Source organism: Triticum dicoccoides, chromosome 3B (genome assembly GCF_002162155.2).
Source record: "Triticum dicoccoides isolate Atlit2015 ecotype Zavitan chromosome 3B, WEW_v2.0, whole genome shotgun sequence".
NCBI classification, from domain to species: domain Eukaryota; kingdom Viridiplantae; phylum Streptophyta; class Magnoliopsida; order Poales; family Poaceae; genus Triticum; species Triticum dicoccoides.
This window is the reverse complement of record NC_041385.1, coordinates 534215221-534229002: the sequence shown is the minus strand read 5'-3', so window position 1 is coordinate 534229002 and position 13782 is coordinate 534215221. Positions and strand designations below refer to the sequence as shown.

Genomic DNA, 13782 nt, shown 5'->3' with positions numbered 1-13782 from the left:
GATACTACAATAATAGGTCTTCCGGCTGGGTGTGTTGGCCACGACACCCACTTTATCGGGTTACAAAGAGAGCAATATTATAATTTTTGGGACACATTCCAACCATCACATCTGCCTGAGATTCAGATCTGGTTGGTGTCAGGATATTCCAGACTCGTCAAGCCTAGAAAGGAAAGTGAAAGTTTGCAACACAAATCGACGAGATGACGTTGCGAGATTCTTGGGAGATGAACGACGATAGAAAGCTCCAAAACATGAGCTGGTTCTACTACACCCATGTGAACACGCTGTCCCAGACAAGCATGACCACGTGGTAGTCTTATGATGAAACACTACTGATTTCAGGTGGGAGCCATCAACGTGGATATCGGAGTTCTTACATAAGGCATGCTCTCAAGAAGGAACTTCTTCTCCTTGAACAAATCAATCAGTGGCTTGGTGTACTAGGGACACATATAGAATGAAGGTTGCAAATCTCCAAACCACAGAATACTTCGCACGTATGCATGACTGATTTGGGATGATTCCAAAGGAAGCAACATTGAATTTCTCGGATTCACGGTGGCAACTTGCATCAACTGCACATGAACTGGAGAAAGTCACTTCTTACATCCAAACATATGCTTCATGAGCTAGCATGAACAAATGCTTTCAAAAGTTTCCAACACTAGCTTAATGTTCAACAAAATTATGGAGAAGACAAGGATGTTGTCGGTGGGCTCAACAGCAATTCATCTAGGTTTCCATATAAATGGAATTCCATAATTAAAAGAACGTGGTGATAGGATTGGTCAGACCAAAGGATATAATGGTGTATGCCCGAGGAATCAACCACGAGTAAGACAACATTACGAACATCATTGGTTCTGATTTGATTTGAGGATAACCCATACTCAAATCAAAGTTTTGGCAAGACAATAGATCCAATAATTGACCACGAGGTTCAATCAAGGAAGATATCGTCTATCTTCAACACACACACACAAGATATCCCTTAAAATGAACTAAGTCGGACAAGCTTTCATCTTCCAACTCTCCAATTTGTTGTTTAGCTTAACCAACTAGCTCAGGGTATCTGACACAGATTCCTGGAGAAAGGGTGGTTACAAGAAAACCAACTTGATCACGAACTCAACATAGCGGTCAGGTGACGACCTGGTGATACTTCTGAGAAGATATTCGGTAAATCACGAACCACCAATATGTTACTAAGCTCGAGAGCAATCTTGCTTTTCAGGGCAAGACGATATGATCAAATAAGCAAGGGATTGGCACTATCCTAACTCATTGATCGGAGAGTGCATCGGAAATAAGGACTAGGTAGCACGATCAACCTTAGGATGGTGATTCAATAACCAACACGCTAAGAATGATATTGATGTCCATTAACTACCAAGAAACATGGTATGCTAGGAGTATTGATTTCACACATCACGATTCACTTGTCGGCATTCCGGTTGCGGCAACACGACACCGAGGAATGAATAATGATGGCGAGAAGTATCACTACATCAAGAATTCATAAGAGAAGGTGCAATTCTCATGACATTCCTGACATAAAGTGGTTAATACTTCAGGGTAGAGCAGACCAAAAGCTTGATTGCATTTGATCTGTGGAATACAACTGCTTTGACCCAATCCTAGAAATGGATGAGGTACTGGAGTTTGTTTCTCCTAGTCATTCCGAATAGGATGGCTTGACGGGCCACAAGAGTAATACGCATCGATAGCACGGGTGCACGACTACTCTTGACTATCAATTGATAGACGAGGGTCAGAATACAACTAAAGAGGGACAACTCAAAATAACATATGATTTTCCGAGTTGTGGATGCATGGATTAGCATGTCGGACAAGTTCAACATATTTCTTCCGGATAACCCATGCAGAGAAGGTAGAACTGGCAGAGTCACAATATAGAATGGAGAACTCGTCAAGAGCACTCTTGTTGTGATCTTTTGATCTAACAAACTTGTGCCATAAGTGGTTCATAGTATTTGGAAGAAGGAAATACCACGGACCTCGAGGGCTAATGCAAAGTTTACTAATAACCTAAAGGAACTAGCAACACTAACAACATGAAGTAGGTAGGGAAATATCGGGTTCAGAAACCCAGGAGTAGAATACCTACTACTAAGTGGCATCACGGGATGCTTTCAAGAATGAAGGCCAGAATCATCACAATGGGACACAAAACGTGGCTAGATTACTAGGTGATACTCTAGACACCTAGGGTCATAATAATAGCTCCAACATAAATGCCGAGGCAATGAAGTACCCCAACACACTAGTTAGTGTGGTTGATCTGGCACAAGAAACTTCGAGAACGGAGAGAAGGGATTTGTAAATGCATCAGATTGTTTCGAAACCTGGGATGACTCGGACAGCATAACGGCTGTAAATGCTCAAAAGGATTGAGACATCCTACAAAATGGTGGCATAACCACTCGATCATCATAATATCAAGGTTCTGAGATCAACTATGAATACATGGAGATAATAGAAACTGAACTGAGGCTTGGATCCAACAATCTTATAAGTCTACGGATTAGTAACACGTGATCCTGATTGACAGAAGAGAAAGCCTAGTTCCTTAACCTCGTAGGAAAGATAAGATGACTTAGATCAGAAGGGCATAAGGTATAAGGAGTAAAAATACGTTCCATCCCACAATCATTTCCCTTATATAACTAATGAATTTCTAGACTCAACTTCGACCAGTTTGGCTTGGTAACCCTACAGGCAGTCAGGCTCTGATACCAAAGCTGTCAGGACCCCGACTCAATGGCACACCAATCTAGCATGTAACACCTCATATCATTTTACGGCCTCACGCACGGTCTTCCCACGGGTGTCGACTTACCAGGCCGGGACCGTTTGCGCCTTTTGGCACACGTATATGTTAGTGTCGCTAGCATCCATATGACAAGGAGCCCGGGCTGACATGGCTAGTCGTGAACCCAAAGTGGCACTAACTTACAGGGACAGGCATACATGACCCAACAACGAACGTGTCGGTCATCAGCGAGTGAAACCAGGCTGTAGCAATTGGGCTACCAGGACTCCGGTAAACCAGGCTGTAGCAGGCTAACAGGACTCCGGTAGACACCGCGTGACATTTCCCTGAAGGGACAGACACAGGAACGAAGAAGGACACATGCCGGCCAGCCTAAGTGCTCCGGAGCAGTAGCAAGCTACCAAGGCTCAGTGGAAGCACTAGGAGACATTTCCCGGTAAGACAGGCTACCAAGGATAAACAACTAGATAGTCAGATCCCACACATACCAAGCATTTCAATAACATACACATAATATGCTCGATGTGTGCAAATACAACATGGCATCACAACATGACTCTACAACTCAAGTATTTATTCATTAGGCTCCAAGGAGCGAGATATTACAAACATGGGTCTCTCGACCGAGCATTTAGAGCAAACAAGTCAAAGCACATGAGGAAGCTTAACGTGTCTGGGTACAAACTTCTACAAATGAAAAAGGCTGAGAAGCCTGACTATCTACAAGATCCTGTCGAGGGCACAAGATCATAGCTGGGGTAACAAGCTAAACGTCGAAGACCACGCGGAACTACTAGCGAGACCGAACTCTCTCTGCAAAACATAAAATAGGCAAACGTGAGTACAAATGTACCCAGCAAGACTTACATCAGAACTAACTACATATGCATCATTATTAACAAAGGGGGAGTGGAGTTTAACTACAGCAAGCCTGCTCTGACTCGGTGGCTATCCTGAACTACGACTGCAAGTAACTCTTTTGAGGTGGCGCACATGATTCCACATATTCACCATATCAATACACCACTATGGATCCGTTTCCGTCTCCCTACGAGAACGCTATCCATAGCACTAACGCTTATCTTGCGCGTTTTAGAGTATCCACTTTCACTTGTCTATGAACTGTACAGGCAACCCAGAAGTCCTTTACCGCGGACAAGGCTATTCGAGTAGATGATGTTAACCCTGCAGGGGTGTACTTCTTCATACATGTTTCCACCACTTAGCGTCTGCACACGACATGTGCTCGGCAGACTTCAAGCGAAAGCCGACGTGGGTGTAGACCACGACCTACCTAAACACTCAAGTCTCTAGTCCAGGTTTATCGCCTATTCAGGTTCCATCCGCAGGGAGTCCGGCCGAGGTTTCCACATACGGCCCCGAACGATGTGTACAGGGTTCCATGACACGAAACGGGCGCCCCATATACACGGCCACGTGACTACCGCATCACCGCCCACCCCTCCGGTCAGCGCTGCGCACGACCTCCATCATACTACAAACACTAGAAACTACTTGCAAGTCCTGGACAGAGGACAAGGGTGATTAAGAAGTCGAGCGGGGTCATATTTCAGGGCCCAATGCATGGTAGTAGCTGTTTCATGGATCACAAACACAAAACTCAGTTCCTGAGGACGGCTTAAATGAGACAACCCACCATGTACTCCTACATGGCCTCTCACCGCTACCTTTACCAAATCGTGTTCACACACTTAGCTCACACACAGTAGGACATGTTCACACACCTCTGGTTCATCCCCGATGAATCAGACCTGACTCAACTCTAAGCAGTAGCAAGCATGACAAACAAGCATGAATGTGTAGGCACAACAGGGCTTAAACAACTCCTACTCATCCTATTGGGTTTCATCTATTTACTGTGGCAATGACAGGTCATGTAGAGGATAAAGGGGTTCAGCTACCGCAGCAAGTAACAGATGAATCGTTGTTGTCCTAATGCAGTAAAAAGAGCAGGGGCGAGAGAGTAGGATTGTATCGAAATGAACAAGGGGGTTTTGCTTGCCTGGCACTTCTGAAGATAACATTGAGTCTTCATCAGTGTCAACGACCACAACGTCGGAACATCGTCTACCGAGAGGGGAAAAATACCGGCAGCAGAGAAGAAATACAATCAATGCAATCCACAATATGATGCATGATATTGACATGGCAAAATGAGTGTGTTGAGCTAATGCAGCTAAGAGCAGGATGGTTTGAGTTCATTTGAATCAAAGATTCGAATGCAAACCCAGAATGTGAACTCATATAAGTGCATTATCTTGTTTCATCTAAACAGCAAGGTTAGGTTGCTCTAACATGCATGAAACCAGTACAGATGGAAAGACTGGATTTTTCTGATCATTTTTCATATATAATTTATTTCATTCTAAGTTACGGTTGAATTTCTATGAATTTTAGAAGTTTAGAGTATTTTCTGCAATTTCTGGATTATTTCAAATTAAACTAAATCCAGAAATAGATTTACTGCGTCAGCATGACATCATCATGATGTCAGTAGGTCAACCGAGTTGACCAGGGTCAAACCTGGCTGGTGGGACCCGCGTGTCATTGACACAGGGACTAATGCCGGTCAAATCCAGCGCTGACTGGGTTTGACCCCGCGCTGGGGTCTACTGTCAGTGGCTGTGGGTTCTAACTAAACGTGGTTAGTACCAAAGCTAATAACGCCACGTCGGCACACCGGAGAATGGCCGGCGGTGACCAAAACCGCGGCGGAAGCTCGCCGGAGTGGCGCTACGGGCGGTTTTGGGCCAAGCCAAGGGCACCAGAGGGTTGCCCTTGCTCGCGCACATCCAGGGGAGGCACGCGGGAGGCGCGGGGTGGAACGAGCTCGCTGGAGTCGAGCTCGTGGCGGCGGCCGGCGCTCGGGCACCTGCGGGTTTGGCGTTGTGGTGCACGGGAGGGGGAGCTGGTGGGTGCAACGTGCTCCTGGGGGTGTACTGAGTGCGGTGACATGCTTGGTTTGGACGGAGGTTGGCCAAAACAACGACTGCGACATGGCCGGTGCCGGCGAGGTCTCGGTCTCGATGGAAACGAGAGCTATAGCTCGAATTAGTGCACGGGGGTAGGGGGAAACGGTTTAGAGGCTCACAGCGCATCGCATGGATGGGTCGGCAGCTCGGGGGAGGCTCTGGAGACGACGAAGTGGCGACGGCGATCACCGGAGTCCGAGGAAGAAGACGGAGCTGATGGCGGCATTGTACGGGCTCCCGCGGGGCGTGTCTCGGTGAGGAGGAAGAGGGGGTCGAGGCGGATCCTCTGAGCGCATCGGCGAGGCGAGGCAGTGGTTGTGGCCATGGCGGTGCTCGGCGGCGGCGAAGCTGCGCTCGGCGGCCGCGCGTAAGAGAAACAGAGGAGGGGGAGGAGCGAGGGGGAGCGCGAGGGGGTTCCAGGGGCATGCGTGGCGCCACCCGAAGAAGCGGGGGCGAAGCGGCAAGCAGGAGGTGGAACGCGCGTGCTGGCGCGTGCTGACGCGCGTCGGGCACACACCCTCCTGCCTACTGGCAGGAGGTTGAAGACGGTGGCGGCTACGGTGGGCTGGGCCGCTGGAGTTGGGCCAGGTGGGCTGCCAGGTACTTTCTCTCTCTCTCTCTCTCTTATTTTTATTTTCTGTTATTTTGTTTTGATTTAGTTTGAGAACTAAATCATTTTAAAACTTTTTGTAAATTTTTGTGTGAGCTCAGAGAGATAGTCCAAGGCCACATGCAAATTTACAAAAATATTTGAACATTATTTCTTATATAGCAGAAATAATTCCAACCCAAATATGTTATTGATTTAAATCAAAGGCCCAAAATAAATTATTTCTGTGACTCCAAAAATATTGGTTTGAATTTTACCTCATGCCAATATTTTCATAGAATAACAGGAACATTTTCTTGGACTCATTTGATGAGATTTAAATGTTGGTTATTTTTAGAGGTTTTTTGAGGCTTTTTGAAAATTCCTCAATTCAAGTTTCATTTGAATTTAAACATGATGCTCACATGGAAACTAGCATAGGTCAGACCAGAATTAGGGATGTGACATGTATATTGCAACGTGGGCAGTTCGTCTCTTGTCCGCTGACCGATCATTCCCTTAAGAACGCTAGCTTTCGGCTTCACCAGTGTGAGGTACACGTCTGGATAACCCGGCTGTAACAATCGTAGAGGTGCTCCCTTTATGCCCTAGCCAAACAAGCGTGAACGTAGGGCATATGCACATGAGCCAGGCAACCCAGCTTGGCAAAAAATTAAGTCATAAAGGTGCATATAATGGCGAAGACAGGACACATATGAGTAGACAACACATATATACAGTGAGCTTGACACTCGAAAAAATAATAATCAGAATAAGCTTCTGTAAAAAGAAGCCCCCAGGTGAGAAGGGGTATGTACATTTAATGATGTATATCCCTCGAGTGTGCGGTTGATCCGAACACTGGTAGAAGTTGTAAAAACTGAAAGAAAAAGGACGGGTGAGAAGGAGAAAAGACGAAAGAAGGTTACAAGTGTGGATTTAGGCGTAGAATCTGTGGAGCCGAGCAGTGTTCCATGGGTTAGGCTCTAAACGATTATCTGAAGCGTTGCACAGGCGATAGGCTCCTCCAGTGAGAACTTCATCTATGATGAAGGGACCCTCCCATTTGGGTTTGAGATTGTCCTTTTTCTTCTCTGGTAAGCGCAGGACGAGTTCACTGACATTATAAGTCTTTGCCCGTACTTCCCTGCTTTGATATCGCCAGGCTTGCTGTTCGTAAAATGCGGAACGGGCCCTCGTGATGTCGCGCTCCTCCTCCAAGCCATCCAGATCGTCCTGCTGATCGAGCTCGGCCTCCCTCTCTTCATACATGCACACTCGTGGTGAGTCATGAATAAATTTCACAAGGCAGTACTGCCTCGGCGCCATACACCATGAAAAAAGGTGTGTATCCGGTCATGCGATTGGGCGTGGTACGCAGCCCCCAGAGTACGGAATCGAGTTCTTCAACCCAGTGCTTGTCTGATTTGTGCAAGGATCATACTAGTCTGGGTTTAATGCTACTCATGATCAAGCTGTTAGCATGCTCAACCAGACCGTTTGTCTGAGGGTGATATACAAAGGCGTAATCGAGCTTAATGCGCAAACTAGCGCACCAAGTTTTTACCTCATCGGCCGTAAAGTTGGAACCATTGTCAGTAATGATACTATGTGGTACACCATAATGGTGCACCACACCGGATATAAAGTCTATAACTGGTCCGGCCTCGGCCGTTTTGACTGGTTTGGCTTCTATCCACTTAGCGAATTTGTCGACCCTAACCAGTAAATATTTCTTCTTATGGCTTCCCTCTTTAAGGGGTATGACCATGTCAAGCCCCCAGACCGCAAAAGGCCACGTAATGGGGATTGTTCGTAAAGCAGTGGGCAGCATGTGGCTTTGATTTGCGAATAGCTGGCATCCAACACATCGCTGTACAAGGTCTTGTGCGTCTGCTCGGGCTGTGGGCCAATAGAAACCCGTACGAAAGGCCTTACTTACAAGGGCCCGAGCAGCGACATGATGGCCACCAAGACCGGCGTGTATTTCGGCCAAGAGCTGGCGTCCTTCTTCTTCGGAGATACACTATTGTAATACTCTGGTTGTACTTTTCTTGTACAGTTCCCCCTCATGAACTTTGTATGCCTTCGCACATCGAACAATGCGACGAGCCTCCATCTGATCAGCAGGGAGCTCGTACCTAGTAAGGTAGGCGAGGAAAGGTTTGGTCCATGGGGCGATTAAATCAGTGATTTCGTGGGATGATGGTGTTATCTCAGTGTCCGAACCCCCGACTATATCGGAGTTGTGTTCGGAATCCGGGGACATGGTTGGCTCTGGAAAAATGTTGTTGTTGCCATCCTGCCATGCGACGGATGGCTTAAAAAGCCTCTCAAAGAAGGTGTTAGGTGGGACGGGGTCGCATTTAGCACCCATGCGGGCAAGTATGTCTGCCGCTTGATTACTCTCTCGAGCCCTTGAAATCGAGCTAAAATTTTGAGTACGGCATTACGATAAGCCGCCGTCTTCAAATCTTTTGTGTCGAAGTCTCCATTTATCTGAGATATTGCGAGGTTTGAATCCCCGCGCACTTCAAGGCATTGTATACCCATGGAGACGGCCATCCAGAGACCGTGTAGTAAGGCCTCGTATTCGGCTGCATTGTTAGAATCTGTTTACAATATTTGGAGCACATAACGGATGGTGTCTCCTGTGAGGGATGTCAAGACGACACCGGCCCCTAATCCGGCTAGCATCTTAGAGCCATCGAAGTGCATTACCCAGTTGGAATATGTGCTATATTCTTTAGGGATTTCGGCCTCTGTCCATTCGGTGACGAAGTCAGCCAACACCTAAGATTTAATATCTCGGTGTGGCTTCTAAATTATTTCAAATGGTAAGAGCTCAATGGCCCATTTGGCAATCCGGCCGGTGGCGTACTGATTATTTATAATATCGTTAAGTGATACTTCGAAAGCGATCGTGATGGAGCACTCTTGAAAGTAGTGCCGCAGCTTGCGAGATGCCATGCAGACCGCATATGTTATCTTTCCCTAATAATAAAGCATAGATTGACTTTGTCGGGTTCAGCGTCACAATACACTTCTTCCCGTGATTTTACGTTTTCAGTTTGGATTTACAACATATTCGAGATGGTACTAAATTTTCGCCCTAACTGTTTCTCTGCGTCCATTTTTGTTCTCCCGTACGTGGCTGATTCGCTAAACTGGGCCTCGGCTGGGCCTTCATCACAAATATGAATTTCGCCCGCACTCCCTTCTTTATCCTATCCGATGGCAGAGAAGCTGGAAGGGGGGAAGCTTCGGCTGGGCTCCGTAGGCGAACTTGTCGGTCGTTCGGCTCTCCCCTCCGCCTCTGGTCCTCTTGGCCTCTCCTCCACCTCCGGCGTCCCCGCCCCCCAGGTGCGTCTTCATTCCTAGCACCCGTGCTCCCTTGTTCTCGTCGGCCAGCAGCAGCGGTGAGGCGCTCGCCGGCCGGCAGCCATGGCGCCGCTGCAGGCTAATGAGCTATCTTCCCTCTTCCTCACGTCAGCTCGAGGTGGGTGGAGCAGATTGGCGCCCATGACCTCCACCACGGCTCCGTCGACGCGCTCCATTGCCTGCTCGTCCGCGCCGGCCTCCACCTGCCCCCGCACATGGACGTCGTTGAGTTCACGGGGATGAGCCATGGAGCCGCGGCAGAGCTATCTTCCCTCTTCCTCTTGTGCAGAATAGTCCCACCTCGCTCTCTTCCATTAAATCCTCCCAATTCAAATACACTTTTATGTTTTCTCCGTATCAAGGAGCCGTCTCAGGAATTAACGAGCGAAGGGTGTGAGAACAAAAGCGTGCAAGGAATAAGGAATGGAATGAATTGATTGACTCCCGCAAAGAAATAAGGAAGGAAATTAACCAAAGAAGGGAAGGAATTGAGTGTCTCTCACAGAGAAATAAGGAAGGAAATTAACCAAAGAAGGGATGGAATTGAGTGTCTCTCGCAGAGAAATAAGGAAGGAAATTAAACAGGAAGGGAAAGAATTTGAGTGACTTTGCGAGAGAAATAAGGAAGGAAATTAACCAAGGAAGGAAAAGAATCTAGTGGCAAAGAAATAAGGAAGGAAATTATGAAGGAATTCCTGATCATCTTCTATATAATCAAAGGAGGAAGGGAGGGAACAATGAAATCTCTAACTGAAGGAAATTATTAAAGGGATTCCCGTGTGGTTCAATTCTGACTTCGACAAACACCGTTCAAACACCGTTCAAATCTAGCAACTGAGAATGCACAATCAAAAGAGGAACCACATGCACGTGTTAAAGGATTCTTGAGCATGCATAATCAGCGTACCTCTCTAATTTATTCCAGATAATCAGCAAAACACTTTTTTTTCTCCTGTGTAACAACAGATTACTGCCAAAATATCTTCCGGGCTACATCCTTTCTCCTGTCCATCTACTACATTGTCAATGTTGCCCCCTAGATCACATGAGAATAGATTAGGATTGCTAGAAAATTGCTCTCTCCGTGGATCAGCATGCATCCACTGTGTTCTTGAGCATTGAAGCAGCTCCTGGCACTTCATCATCCATAGCTACGTTGTTGCGCCTTGAATCTACAAATTATAGACCCTCTTATCATACAGAGGAGATAAGACTAAAACAAAAGAAGTGTTTAATCTATGACATGCAAATTACAGAAAAAGCTTGGGGAGTGATCATGGGCGTGCAAATTACTCCTTCAGAATTACATTATAATTCTGGGAGTGATGATCGCGGGCATGCCACACAAGCAGCCATGCGCATCAACAGAATCAGTTTCAAACATGCCTCACGTATACATATAGCAAGGAGCGGCCTCATGTTTCAAACATGCCTCATGTATATGCATGTGTTTAGTGCTTCGCTATAGTATACGACTTCAGGTTTTGTACAGTAGTTCCAAGGGGAGACAATAATCAATTATAGTTAAGATGATTTTCCACAAGGTACATTTTTCCAATAAAAAGTTGCATTGTTATTTTACTGATTATCTAAGATTTATATATTCTCAGCTACATTCCAAGCTACAATATTTTGTTTTGTCATCTCAACCTTTTTTTACCTTTTTTTATCATCTCAGCATCTTATACTAACGACTAACACCGAGGTGAAGCCTTTGAATTTGTTTTAACAGTTTGTACGTATTATATAAGAAGCATTACAATGATATAATAGTATTCTGTGTAAAATGCAGTTGTATTACCATCCATGCTTGTCGTCTACTAAATGAGTGCTTGTAAAAGTACAGTTGGTTTTGATACTCATTGTTCATTGTTCTAAGGTATGTCTCGGTTTTAGAATGGTAGCCCGTAGAAAATATAATTGTGTATTCAGTTTCAAAGTATCATTTTGCATGATTTCCATGATTTCTACGAATTCAAACTGCTAACTGATAGTTTTATGCTCAAATAATGATATATATGAATACGAATTAGTTGTTGGTTATTCCTCCATGATTTAGTTTTCCAGTTCAATGTAGTCTTGCGCTCGTGTGATTGAAAACTAAGAATGGAAAAGTGAAGCTGCATGTCAAACTACAGTACATGCATATGTGCATACAGTCTGCCCCTTCTCTGTTTCCATCACTTCATAGGAAAGGGAAAATTACAGGTAGATGAAGTAGCATATGGGGGTAGCACTCACCTCAGGCTGTGAGCTTGCATCGAGCTCCAAACTTCAAGTGAGTCTGCATGAGCTCCCCCTGTATTTCGAGGTACCAGCTGACCGCCCCCGCACACGATGTTGTTTAGCGGGGCACTGCGGCATGGAGCAGCTGCCACAGCTTAGGCTCAGGTACAAGTGTGCCGGACGCAAGCGGTGCTACCCGCAATAGCTCTCGCCTTGCCTCCGGCGACGGTGACAGCCCCGAACGGCACACCGCAATCTCATCTTGTGTGAGTCGTTTCCGAGCTCGAATTGAGGGGAGAATAGGCATGGGAGCAGCTGCCATAGCTTAGGCTGGGGCTTGGACATGCCGGACGCGGGCTGTGCTATCCGCGACGGACCCCTACTTGCCGCTAGCAACGGCGATGGCCCCAAACAGCGGACTGCATCTCACCGTCTCATCTTGTGGGAAACGCCTCATGGAGCTTGAACTAAGGCCACTCGAAGAGTCGAGGAGATAAGGTAAGGGAAAGGAAATAGAAAAAAAAACAAAATATGTTGTTTTAGTGGTGGGGCCCACCAGAAGAAGTGTTGGTCGCAGGAAGAGAGGGGTATGCCACACATGCATAAAAGAGGACATGTACGCTGCCATTTACCCGATGAATTGACTCTGATTAAATGAAATTATGTGCTGGATGCCTCTAATTAAATATATTTGTGAGCTGGCTAATGAAAATTAATCCGGGCTGCCATTTATTTGGGCAATTTCGGATTGTCTTCCTTCCTTGCATACTAATGTGGCGCAACATATTTGGGCAACATAATAAATAGCAGTGTCCCCGCAAAAAAAATAGCGGTGAAACTGAGCGAGTGCTTGCAATTAACATAAAAAGTTAACTAAAAAAGTATGCCTGCTTATTGGCCAAATGATAGTCGCGTTGGTGTCGGAGATCTAAAAATCAGGTCGGATAAAAATAGATAGAGGGAGTACGATTTATGTGTACCATGGTCAATCTACTCTCTTCGTTTCTAAATATTTGTATTTCTAGAGATTTCAACAAATGACTACATACGAAGCAAAATGAATGAATATACGCTCTAAAATATGTCTATATACATTCGGATGTGGTAGTCCATTTGAAACCTTTAAAAGACAAATATTTAGGAATGGAGGAAGTAATTATTATGGTGCACTTTAATTTATTCATGTATTATGTTATCGGAAGTATGATACAGAAATCATACCAAAAGCATTGTATCTGTAGTATAGTTCTTAATTCACATGGGCTTGCGCCTCCCTAGAGCACGAAGAAAATTTTGACGAACATGTCAACTATTCATACATCACTCTGGAACCAAAGAAGAGGTCTCCTGAATCTGTCAATGACTTTAGACCTATCTCTCTTACTGGTATGGGGGTTAAGTTTCTTTCAAAGATGGCTGCAAACAGGCTTCAGTTGGATATCATGAGATGTTTGCACAAAAACCAATATGGTTTTATCAAGTCAAGAACAATCCAGAACAATCCAGGACTCTGTGGCTTGGACACTTGAATACTTGCATCAATGCCACCAGTCTAAAAGGCCTATTGTTATTCTTAAGTTAGACTTTGAGAAAGCTTTTGATTCAATTGAGCATGAGGCTATATTTCAGATTTTGAGACACAAAAGTTTCAATGACAAATGGATTTCCTGGGTTAAGCAGTTCCTTGCTTCTGGTACTTCTTCTGTTTTGCTTAATGGAGTACCTGGTAAGCAATTTACCTGCAAGAAAGGTGTTAGGCAGGGTGACCCTCTCTCTCCACTCCTGTTTGCAATTGC

The 13782-nt window shown here is 45.6% G+C and overlaps 1 long non-coding RNA gene across 1 annotated transcript; it reads right to left on the bottom strand.

The window, feature by feature from the left end:
- Nucleotides 1–10644: 10644 nt before the first annotated feature.
- LOC119281505 lies at nt 10645–12433 on the bottom strand. The gene is made up of 2 exons (XR_005138444.1): nt 12002–12433; nt 10645–10932 (listed from the first exon to the last, which is right to left on the bottom strand). It is a non-coding gene; the product is annotated as an uncharacterized LOC119281505 (long non-coding RNA).
- Between the last annotated feature and the right edge of the window lie 1349 nt (nt 12434–13782).